Consider the following 13,161-nt stretch of genomic DNA (forward strand, 5'->3'; position numbering starts at 1 on the left):
TCGACTCTTTCTTCTCCACATCTCTTGTCCACCATCAGAGATTGCAAACATTTCAGAAACAGCTAGAGGTAGGGGACAAACAACTTGTTCGCTGGGCATGTCAAAAACCTCCCTGCTTTGATCAAGACTTTAGGGAGCCTTTCAGCCCCTCTAGTAAAGGGACTGGAAAGCAAGCTTTGAAAATGCAGTACCATCTACATGCTGTCATGTTCCAGACACTGCTCTCAACCACTCAGGGCCTGCACAAATACCTGCAGAAAGAAACAATTGACTTGGTGCAGGCAGTGGATTACAAAACAGCAGTTGAGAACACACTGAAAAGTTACCGAAGTAACGAGAAAGCACATGAGGTCTATGACAAGACCAAGGCCCTGTGCAATGATCTTGATATTCCCGAAACTGTGACGCAGAGGAAGAAGCGTAGAAACATGGAATACTTTGTAGTCAAGGCATCATGTGGAGCAATGTGAAACATTAAACATAAATAAACTGGTGTATAAAACTCGCATACCTGCATTTCAATGGACAGCATCAAAGGACTCGTGAGCTGGGTTCTGGTGCTCAGATTAACTCTTGATGATCACGTTGATAAATCATATAAAACAAATAGCCAATCACACTAAAAACATGTTGCTGTGACTGTGAGCATTAAATAATTAACATTAAACTAAACAAACACAACAGTACGTTATTGTCCTTATAAAATAAAAACATACATTTTGTCCACCGAGATAATACAGGCACCTTACCCTCAAGAGATCCTCACGTGCTATGAGAATCTCCCACAATCCATTGCCGTAACAAAGCTTTTTGTTTGTGACACCAGATGGCGCAATTGTGTATGTGCGTGTGGGGAGTCTTGCAGTAGAAAATGTGACTGTAGCGCCGCCACTGTGGGCTAAGCCCCGAATGTTTCCAGGTCCAGGCGACGCCCCTGCTTCGTATAATAAAAAAATACCAGACGCAGTCAGAGGAACAGGTCATGTCGTGAAGGAGGAGGTCTGAGAGACAGAGAGCAAACTAACATTTCCTCGTTCTCTCCGTATATAATAATCCTAAGCAAAACGCAATGCCACCAAAAAAGATTCCTCCGTATGCTGAGGAGGTTGACGACATTAAACGATCGTTAGACATGTTGACCTGTTGTAAGACAGCAACAGATAGCAATTATGAGCCTGGTGGAGGAAGTTAAAGCCCTGAGGCTAGAAAACTCCGAAAAAGAAAAGAGGATATTCTCGCTGGAAAATCGGGTGGATGAGCTGGAACAATACACCCGAATTAACAACATCATAATCACTGGACTGGAGACGAAACCCTGCTCATACGCTCGGGCGGCGACGAGGATGACCGGAGGGGACACAAGCGAGGAGAATGCTACATCTGTGGAGCTACAGGTGACGGCCTTCCTCAACACCAAGGGAATAGAGATTGACAGCGACAACATCGAGGCCTGTCACCCGCTACCACGGAGAAATAAAACTGATAAACCGGCAATAATAATAAGGTTTGCCAACAGAAAACATAAAACTGATAAACCGGCAATAATAATAAGGTTTGCCAACAGAAAACATAAAACTGAACTTCTGAAACAGGGAAGATGGCTTAAGGGCTCGGATGTATGAATGAACACCTCACTAAAAGAAATGCTGAGATCGCCAGAAAGGCCCGATTCCTGAGAAAACAGCAAAAAATACAATCAACATGGACTGCAAACTGCAAAATCTTCATCAAGCTTAACGGATCACCAGAACAAGCCAAAGTGTTAATCATCAGGGACCTGGAGGAACTGGAAAAATACCAATGAAACAAATCAGACAAGGTAACGAAAATAAAACACTACCATGACAATTCCAGATAATATACACATATCTCCATCAAGACTTGAAACGTTTGCATATACAGAGCATAAAGCACAGGACATGGAAAATGACATTGATCCGGTAAACAACTTACTGAACAATATCAACAACAGCTGCAACTATTTCACAGAAGAGCAATTCAATGTAACGTGTCAATCAGAAGAGAACATATCAATGATCCACTTCAATAGCAGAAGTCTATATGCCAACTTCCTCAACATTAAAGAATATCTAAGTCAATTTAAGAACCCATTCAACATCATAGCAATATCAGAGACCTGGATCAGTGCTGAGAAAGGTGTGGACTTTGAGATGGATGGCTACGAACTGAATTATACAAACAGAAGGAATAAGAGTGGAGGGGGTGTAGCAATCTATGTGGATAAAGGAATGAACTATAAGGTGGTGGAGAGCATGACAACAGCTGTTGACGATTTGTTTGAATGTGTTACAGTAGAAATTTGTATGGAAAAGTCTAAAAATGTTATTGTGAGTTGTATATACAGAGCTCCTGGAACCTATATTGACACATTTACAGATAGGGTAGAAAACATGTTTACTAAATCATTACAAAAAATGATGTTTATCTGTGGGGATTACAATATTGACCTGTTGAATCCAAATAAGCATAAAATGACAGAACACTTCATCAATACATTGTACAGTATGGGTTTGTATCCTAAAATGACCAGACCTAGTAGAATCACTTCTCATTCTGCTACATTAATAGACAACATATTCACAAACATTATGGAAAACAATACAGTAGGCGGACTATTATATAGTGACATAAGTGATCATTTACCTGTTTTTATTGTCTATCACTGCAGTTCTAAGAAACTGAAAGTCGCCAGCCATTTCAAATACAAAATATTGAGAACTGAAGATAACATAATTGCATTTAAGAATGATTTACTAAAGCAGAATTGGAGGGTAGTATAAGAGAGAGACGATATTGACAAGGCCTATGATGAATTTCTAAACATCTTTAAAGCACTTTATGACAAAAACTGTCCTGTGAAACAATGCAGAGAGAGACACAATCAAACTCACAGTGCATGGATCACTAATGGCCTGAAAAATGCCTGCAAAAAGAAAAATACACTATATAGACAATTCATAAAATATAGAACTTCAGAAGCAGAAAATAAATATAAAAGATATAAGAATAAATTAACCCATATTCTGAGGATATGTAAAAAAGAATACTATAATAAACTAGAGAATGCAATTCCTGAAGAAATTGCTAGTGGGAATGCTTTATGCTGAAAATCTGACACTAATAATAATAATAATAATTTCAATTTATATAGCGCCTTTCACGAAACCCAAGGACGCTTTACAATGGGAAGTAACAAAACAAAAAGTAATAATAAAGATACATAGGCTGAAGAAAACAAAAACAGGAACAGGTTGCTGAGTACTGTATATTAGTTGAGGCCAAAGGCCTGAGTGAACAGATGGTGTTTGAGGTGTTTTTTGAAGGTGTCCAGAGTGTCTGCATTCCTGATTGCACAGGGGAGAGAGTTCCAGAGGGTGGGGGCTGCGACACTGAAGGCTCTGTTGCCAAATGTTTTCAGCTTGGAGCGCTGGATGGAGAGCAGCCCTTTGTCAGAGGACCGCAGGTGACGAGAGGGGGTGTAGGGCTGAAGGAGGTCAGAGATGTATGGAGGGGCTAGGGAGTGGAGAGATTTGTAAGTTAGCAGGAGGAGTTTGTACTGGATGCGTGACTTGACCGGGAGCCAGTGAAGGTGGATGAGGGTAGGGGTGATGTGTTGCCAGGGCTTAGTGTGGGTGAGGAGCCTGGCTGCAGAGTTCTGGACGTACTGGAGCCTGTCCAGGGCTTTGCTGGTGACCCCGAACAGAACTCCATTGCAGTAGTCCAGACGAGAAGAGATGAAGGTATGAATTAATGTTTCTGCAACGGGGTCGGGGAGAGAGGGCCGGAGTCTGGAGATGTTTCGTAGGTGAAAGAAAGCAGTTTTGACAGTAGATCTGATGTGGGAGTTGAAGGTGAGGCTGGAGTCCAGAGTGACGCCCAGGCTGCGAACCTCAGGGGAAGGGTGGATGGAGCCGCCATCGATGGTGAGGAGCAGATCTCCAACCTTCCGGAGCAGTGTTTTTGGGGCCACAACCATGAGCTCTGTTTTGTTATTGTTGAGTTTAAGTAGATTTTTTGACATCCAGGCTTGGATGTCGCGAAGGCAGTTGACAAGTGACAGTGGGGGTAGCTGGGATGATGGATTGGTACTGATGTAGAGTTGGGTGTCGTCGGCATAGGAGTGGAAGTTGAGACCATGTCGGCGGATGATTTCACCGAGGGGGAGCATGTAGATGTTGAATAGAAGGGGGCCGAGCACTGAACCTTGCGGCACACCTTGGTTGACAGGGGCTGGGGGAGAGCTGGATTTTCCGATGGTCACAAACTGTTGCCTGTTGGAGAGGTAGGAATGGAACCAGGAGAGGGCTGTACCAGAGAGGCCAAGGTAGACGGATAGGCGGTTGAGTAGGATAGTGTGGGAGACTGTGTCGAATGCGGCGGAGATGTCCAGGAGGATAAGGATGCTGACGAGGCCTGAATCGGCGGCTATGAGGAGGTCATTGGTTATTTTAATAAGGGCCGTCTCTGTGCTGTGGTTGGATCTGAAGCCTGATTGGAAGGGTTCGTAGAGCTCATGGTCGGACATATGATGGTGGAGTTGGGCAGCAACTGCTCTTTCCATGATCTTGCTAAGAAAAGGAAGGTTGGAGATCGGCCGGAAGTTGCTGGGGTCCTCGGGGTCGAGACCAGGTTTTTTGACGATGGGGGTGACAGCTGCTATCTTGAGGACGGCGGGAACCTTGCCTGATTCCAGGGAGGAGTTGATAATTTTAACAATGGTGGAGCAGAGGATGGGTAGGCAAGTTTTGACCAGGGCAGAGGGCATGGGGTCGAGGGAGCAGGTTGTAGCCTTAGCTTTTGAGACAAGTTTGGTAACCTGTGTGGCATCCACTGGTGCAAAGGAGGAGAGACAACATTGAGGCAGGTGTTGAGTTGAGCGAACAGTGACTGGAGGTGGTGTGGCATGTGGATGGGATGGGGCAGAAGCCTGGAGTTCCTGGTGGATGGAGTTGACTTTGTCCTCAAAGAAGTCAAGGAACCTGGTGCAAAGCTCGGGGGCGTCTGCTGGGTTGGGGGGGTCAATTGGGCGGAGTAGGCGGTTTATGGTGGAGAAGAGCATACGGGGGTGGTGTTGCTGGTTACCGATGAGTGAGGAGTAGTAGTGTACCTTAGCTTTTGAGAGGGCGTCCTTGTAAGATTTGACATGCTCTCTATACGCCTCCAGATGGACGGTGAGGCCAGATTTTTTGTGGAGCCGCTCCAGTTGGCGGCCAGAGGCTTTCATGGCACGAAGACTGGTGGTGAACCAGGGGGCTGAGTGGGTGAAGGAGACAGTGCGGGTAATGAGGGGGGCAAGTGAGTCGAGACTCAGGGAAAGAGCAGTGTTGTACTGGGCTACCAGTCCGTCAACCGAGGTGTCAGGGGGATCGGAGGCCAGGTGGCTAGCTATGAGGCTGGTTATGGCTGGTGCGCTCACTGATTTTAAGCTCCTGTAGGTAATTTTCCTCAGTACAAGCTGTCTGGGTAGGGCGACTAAACTGCTTTGCTGAAATGAAATGTGTAAGAAGAAAGTGAATCATTTAGATTGAAATGATACATGAACACTGGGGGCTTGAATGTGTGATGAGAGAAGAAAAGAAAGTAAAAAGGCTTGGAAAAGCAGCAGAATATTTGAACCACAAACTTCTGAACTAAGTTGATGGCGAATGATCTGTCGCCATGGCAACGGCATTTGATGACACCCCATAATACGCTTAGATGCGTTGACGGCTGCATCGTTACCAAACCTGTGAAGTTTTGGGGCGTTTGAAGCATTTTCACTGAAGTTATGAGAAAACCGTGTTTCATGGCGAGCATTGTGTTGCCATGGCAAAGGCATTTGAAGAAATCTCAAAACTGTCCCATATATGTCTTCACGGCTGGACTGTTAGCACAAATGTGAAGTCTGAGCACTTTTGAAACATTTTCATAGGAGTTAAAGCGACATCATGTTTTATGGCGAGGGATGCGTTTCCATGGAAACGGCATATGGTGAGATCTCAGATTTGGCGTAGAGCTGTTGAGGCATGGACCGGTGATATACAAGGGAAGATTTGGGGACGATTGGACCGTGTCCATTGGACTTATAGCGACATCATGTTTTATGGCGAGGGATGCGTTTCCATGGAAACGGCATATGGTGAGATCTCAGATTTGGCGTCGAGCTGTTAAGGCATGGACCGGTCATATACAAGTGAAGATTGGGAGACGATTGGACCGTGTCGATTGGACTTACAGCCACATCATTTTTCATGGCGAGTGGTCTGTCGCCATAGCAACAGCATTTGATGACACCCCATATTACGCTTAGATGCATTGATGGCTGCATCGTTACCAAACCTGTGAAGTTCTGGGCTGTTTGGAGTATTTTCACTGAAGCTATGAGAAAACCGTGTTTCAAGGCGAGCATTGTGTTGCCATGACAACGGCATTTGAAGAAACCCGAAACCGGCAAAGATGTCTTCACAGCTGGACTGTTGAAGTCTGCTGCATGTCAGTTGGAGTAATGACATCATCGTGTTCCATTGCACAGGTGTTTATAGTTGAGCTAATGAGGTGCCTAGACTTCAAAGGCTTCATTGTTCTGAATGAGAGATGAACCTCTTACATGTGAACGTTTTGTGGAGGAACCGTAACAGATATCTGTGAAATTTCAAAACGTGAAGCATGTCAAGGAAGTTGAGTATCTGAAGTGTAATTTTTGTGTAGTTTCGGGTTAATAATGTCGCCTTTTTGGCAGTTTAACTAAAGGTGTGCGGCTGCTACCGTGAGGAAATATCTGCCTGAAATTACAATGGGCTTCAATGGAGGAATTTTGAAAGTTTTAGTCACTTCATGCCCTCAAGAGGCATTTTGTTAAATAATTTTTGCTTAATTATTTGTCATTTTTCAAGCTACGAGATGTTTTCCTACGTTTATCATGACAAATTATGTCCCAGGAATGTAGGGTTTGGGAATTATGGCAGTTTAAAAAAAATATATGAAGGCACATTTCAAGATTTCTCACCCTCTAGCTGTGACATCACGCACTCTAGTTAATGTTAAAATGTGAAGAAAACCTCTAAAACAAGGTCTGAACAAATGTTAATATCTCTAAAAGTAAGAATCAGATTTAAAAGTTGTATTACACGAATAATGTCAGAAAGATTTGTAACATTTTAAAGTTGGAATGAGGTTTCTGAGTGAAAGTATGAATGAACAGTTAGCAGTTGAAGTCGCATGAAGATTTGTTGAAGTTGAAGATTTCCATTGACTTCAATGTTAAAAATGTGATGAATTATGGGATGTATCTCTGGAATTATGAAAGTTATGAATGAGAAAAGTAATAGCCATCGATTCCCGACCCGAGCTGAACGTTTTGATGTTTGAACGGAGTTTCTGCGATGTTCAATGCGGGAGAAGAAGAGGGCCAAAATAAGTCGGCGGAATAATAATAATAAAAATGTTGTCCGTAGAATAACAGTTAGTTGGAATGCTGTTAACAGCATTCCCACTAAATAATATGAAAGGTTTATGGAAAGTATTAAATAGTGTCATTAGAAATGGAGCAAAAAGCTCTGGTTACCCTGAGTTTTTTGTGGACAAAAATAATGTTATTAATAATACAGAAGATGTGGTTAATGGTTTTAATGAATTCTTTGTAAATGTGGGGCCAGATCTGGCAGAAAAAATTAAAACTGTAGAAACAACTAAAGGGGAAGATACGGACCTCTGGAATGAAAACAATAGCTCTTTCTTCCTCACACCAGTCGAAGAAAAATAAATCATCGATACTGTGCGAAAATGTAAAAGCAAATCCTCGACCGATTGGAATAATATTGATATGATTATAGTAAAAAACATTATTGAAGAAATTGCAGAACCATTGACTCATCTCTTTAACTTGTCTTTTCAATCTGGTAAATTCCCAAATAAAATGAAAATAGCAAAAGTTATACCATTATATAAAACTGGGGATAAACACCATTACATAAATTACAGACCTGTTTCATTGCTCTCTCAGTTTTCCAAGATCCTTGAAAAGCTTTTTACAAAAAGACTTGACAGTTTCATGGAAACACATCAGCTTTTGGACGACAGTCAATATGGATTCAGGAAAGACAGATCAACATCTATGGCACTAATGGAATTAAGTGAGGAAATAGCAAACTGCATGGACAATAAAAAACAAGCAGTGGGAATATTTATAGACTTACAAAAAGCATTTGACGGTATGGCATCAGAGGGGTGGGATTAAACTGGGTGAGAGATTATTTAAGCAACAGACAACAATTTGTTGAAATTGGTGAACATAAATCAGAATACATGAACATAACTTGTGGAGTACCTCAGGGGTCCGTGTTGGGTCCAAAGCTGTTCATAATATACATCAACGACATTTGCAGAGTATCAAATATATTGAAATTTATTTTATTTGCAGATGACACTAATATTTTTTTGTTCCAGTGACAATTTGAAAGAGCTAATGGAAGTGATAACAGCAGAAATGATTAAAGTGAAACATTGGTTTGACACAAACAAATTATCATTAAATATAAGCAAAACAAAGATTATGTTATTTGGAAAACATAAAACAAATCCACAGATACAATTAATACTAGATCACATACACATAGAAAGAGTATATGAAATGAAGTTCCTTGGTGTGGTTTGAGACCACAAAATCAGCTGGAAACCTCATATCACTCATGTAAAAGCAAAACTGGCTAAAACTATCGCAATATTGGGAAAAGCCAGATACATTCTGGACTACAACTCATTGCATACTCTATATAACACACTCATATTGCCATATCTGATTTACTGTGTGGAGATTTGGGGAAACACGTACAAAACCAACCTACAGCCGTTATGCACATTACAAAAAAGGACTGTAAGAGTTATCAATAATGTTGGATATCTTGAACACACTAATGTATTCTTTTTGAAGTCACACATATTGAAGTTCATTGATCTGGTTACATTTAAAACGGCACAAATCATGTACAGAGCAAGACATAATCTACTTCCTAGGACATTAAAAACATTGTTCATAGACAGAGAGGGTGGGTATACTTTGAGAGGAAATCTACATTTTAAACAACTCAAGGTCAGAACAACTCTGAGAAGTATGAGTATAACAATCTGTGGGGTGATTTTATGGAATGGTTTGGAGCAGTTCAAACAAAGCACAAGCATCATTCAGTTTAAAAGGATGCACAGAAACACTTTTTGGGAAAACTATGAGAATGAAGAAAGGTGATTGAAGATGAGAAATGATTGTATGTTTGTATAAATGTAAATGTATGTAGGAATAACTTGCATAATGATTTAAAGGACAATCATTGATCAAGTAAGGGGTGGGAATTAATAAGCATTTGCTTCCTCCTACTCCCTTTCGGACACATGATTTATTATTAATATGAAGACATTTTTTGTTTTTTTGTTGAATATACAAATATTACCATGAATGTGGATAAATACTGTATTATAACAATACGGTATTCTGTTTTTCACATTTGTTATTTTTTAATCTGTTCGAAATAAAGACTGAAAGAAAGAAAGAAAGAATATTATTGTATTCTCTTTTTTGGGAGTTGCACTTTGCAGACGGTCCCTGAGCACTCGTTTCTTCTCCGGCTGCGGATAGAGACCAATGTAATGTGTCCAGCTCGGAGATCAAAATGTGATTGTAGTTCGTTGTCAACCTTACCACGGTACTTAGGAGATGTCATTTGTGTCTGAATAACGTTTTGTTCATGAGTTATTGATCCGTGAAATCAGAATCTCCCAATATCGTTCCAACTTTACTGCTAAGCCAGAAGACCGTCTCATTTCGTAGACCGCTCGGTTTGCTGCTCCTTCACTTTATTTTTATATTTACATACATTTATTTTGGACGAAAACTTAGCGTGAGGAAAGGCAAGTGTGGCGTGAGTGCGTGCGCTTTACAGTATGAGGGACAGCGACAGGCAAACAAGTAAGTAAAGTAAAATAATAAAATATGGGTTAATTGCGTTTGCGTGACTCTCACGCTCAATGCGTGAGTGTTGGCAGCCCTGAGTTTGCGGAGTTGATTCTTAATACGTGCTCTTAACTTAACCACAGAATTGTGTCGGTAGGCACTTGATGCAAACTTTGCCCAACACCATTTGTGTGAAAAAATAGACTACATGAGCACGACAGGGCTGAGTCTAACTTTAACAGCAGTAATGGCGCTGGCATGTTGATGTACCGTTCAAAACAGTGAATACAAGAAAAGTACATAACACTTGCTAGTTAAAAAGCAGTAATTAATAACTCAGGTGGTGTGCTTACTTGTTTTATGATCATTTGAACAGGATCCAACGCAAACACGTGTGCCGAAGAATCGCTGCAAAGAGGAACAGGAAGTCTCACACCGCGCGATTCTCGTTTGAGGGCGTGGCATGACCGTGGCGTTGACAAAAGCATTTTTATTAAGTTTTCCAAAACGTATTTATAAGAAAGTTCAGAAAATGTGATATTAATTGACAAATTAATGAGTTCTTAAAACATGTTCTCATTGTTGCTTAAGTGTTACTTATTTAAACGCACTTAATTTAATTTAGGGAAAGTCAATTACATTAAAAATTGAGTTTTGTTGACTTCACCATCGGAACTGTTTTTACAGTGCATGGAGGCAAGATACAATTTAGACAAGTAGCCAGCTAGCTAATGTTACAACATATTTATTTCAGTGTATAGTATATAGATAATGACACTGACATGAACTAGGCTTACTTGCATAAACAGCATGGTTTTTACATAAGCTGCTGTTATTTGAATTAATTATATATCCAACTTAGTGTGTGTATGTGTGCGTAACACACACATAGAAAATGTTCAGTTTATCACAATGTGATGTCCTGCAATTGCTGACGTAAAAGATGTGGACGTTTGAGGAGAAGTGTTAGGACAAAGTCACTTTTCTCACAATCACACTGCAGTTTATTCGCATGGATGAACTACATCCATAGGTAAGCAATGCAAAGGTATAATCTTATTACAGTATTTGATAGATTACAGTAGCCTATGTGTAGAGTGCATTTGTGTATATGGAGTACATTTGCACTATACAGCACATGCTGTTATCATAATTTATGGTGGCATGGATTTATGGTCAATCTGAAAGAATATTGCAAAAGCACATCCTGTAATATAACCTGCCTTGATTGGCCAGATATGTTACAGTAACAAAAACACTCTGACGTTACTTTTGGCTCTTGCCAATTTCATCATGTTGTAAATTGACCATATTTTGTTTTTCTGCTCTTAAGTATTATTTTTTTCTGCTTTCAAGCATTAGGATTTCTTATAAATCATACATTTGGGCTTCTGACAGAAGAGTATGGTGGTGATTCTATCTACAACCAGATGTGACACTGTGTTGCAATGAGCATCAGTTTTAGTCCTTATTTAATTATTTGTGTTAATCCTTGATAGATTTGCACAGGGTTTGCATCTACGGCAAATTGGCTGGGGGTTAGACCCACACATTGGACCCAAAGGCTCTTTGCTGACGCCCATAAACGTCCTGAACACAGCAAAATAAAAGGAGAAGAGGGCAGGGTCTCTACAGACACCATCACACATAGTGGATCATATACACTGAACAAAAATATAAACGCAACACTTTTGTTTTTGCTCCCATTTTTCATGAGATGAACTCAAAGATCTAAAACATTTTCTATATACACAAAATAACCATTTCTCTCAAATATTGTTCACAAATCTGTGATAGTGAGCACTTCTCCTTTGCCGACATAATCCATCCCACCTCACAGGTATGGCATATCAAGATGCTGATTAGACAGCATGATTATTGCACAGGTGTGCCTTAGGCTGGCTACAATAAAAGGCCACTCTAAAATGTTCAGTTTTATCACACAGCACAATGCCACAGATGTCGCAAGTTTTGAGGGAGCGTGCAATTGGCATGCTGACAGCAGGAATGTCCACCAGAGCTGTTGCCCGTGAATTGAATGTTCATTTCTCTACCATAAGCCGTCTCCAAAGGCGTTTCAGAGAATTTGGCAGTACATCCAACCGGCCTCACAACCGCAGACCACGTGTGACCACACCAGCCCAGGACCTCCACATCCAGCATGTTCACCTCCAAGATCGTCTGAGACCAGCCACTCGGACAGCTGCTGCAACAATCGGTTTGCGTAACCAAAGAATTTCTGCACAAACTGCCAGAAACCGTCTCAGGGAAGCTCATCTGCATGCTCGTCGTCCTCATCGGGGTCTCGACCTGACTCCGGTTCGTCGTCGTAACCGACTTGAGTGGGCAAATGCTCACATTCGATGGCGTCTGGCACGTTGGAGAGGTGTTCTCTTCACAGATGAATCCCGGTTTTCACTGTTCAGGGCAGATGGCAGACAGCGTGTGTGGCGTCGTGTGGGTGAGCGGTTTTCCGATGTCAATGTTGTGAATCGAGTGGCCCATGGTGGTGGTGGGGTTATGGTGTGGGCAGGCGTATGTTATGGACGACGAACACAGGTGCATTTTATTGATGGCATTGTGAATGCACAGAGATACCGTGACGAGATCCTGAGGCCCATTGTTGTGCCATTCATCCACGACCATCACTTCATGTTGCAGCATGATAATGCACGGCCCCATGTTGCAAGGATCTGTACACAATTCCTGGAGGCTGAAAACATCCCAGTTCTTGCATGGCCAGCATACTCACCGGACATGTCACCCATTGAGCATGTTTGGGATGCTCTGGATCGGCGTATACGACAGCGTGTTCCAGTTCCTGCCAATATCCAGCAACTTCGCACAGCCATTGAAGAGGAGTGGACCAACATTCCACAGGCCACAATCAACAAGCTGATCAACTCTATGCGAAGGAGATGTGTTGCACTGCGTGAGGCAAATGGTGGTCACACCAGATACTGACTGGTTTTCGGACCCCCCCAGACCCCCCCAATAAAGCAAAACTGCACGTTTCAGAGTGGCCTTTTATTGTGGCCAGCCTAAGGCACACCTGTGCAATAATCATGCTGTCTAATCAGCATCTTGATATGCCACACCTGTGAGGTGGGATGGATTATCTCGGCAAAGGAGAAGTGCTCACTATCACAGAGTTTTTCAGATTTGTGAACAATATTTGAGAGAAATGGTTATTTTGTGTATATAGAAAATGTTTTAGA

The 13,161-nt window shown here is 41.7% G+C and overlaps 1 long non-coding RNA gene across 1 annotated transcript; it reads left to right on the forward strand.

The window, feature by feature from the left end:
• The first annotated feature begins 990 nt into the window (after positions 1-990).
• Positions 991-1,853, forward strand: LOC117553699. Its single transcript, XR_004570186.1, has 2 exons — positions 991-1,504; positions 1,553-1,853. It is a non-coding gene; the product is annotated as an uncharacterized LOC117553699 (long non-coding RNA).
• Positions 1,854-13,161: the final 11,308 nt, after the last annotated feature.

Source organism: Gymnodraco acuticeps, unplaced genomic scaffold (assembly GCF_902827175.1).
Source record: "Gymnodraco acuticeps unplaced genomic scaffold, fGymAcu1.1, whole genome shotgun sequence".
NCBI lineage: Eukaryota > Metazoa > Chordata > Actinopteri > Perciformes > Bathydraconidae > Gymnodraco > Gymnodraco acuticeps.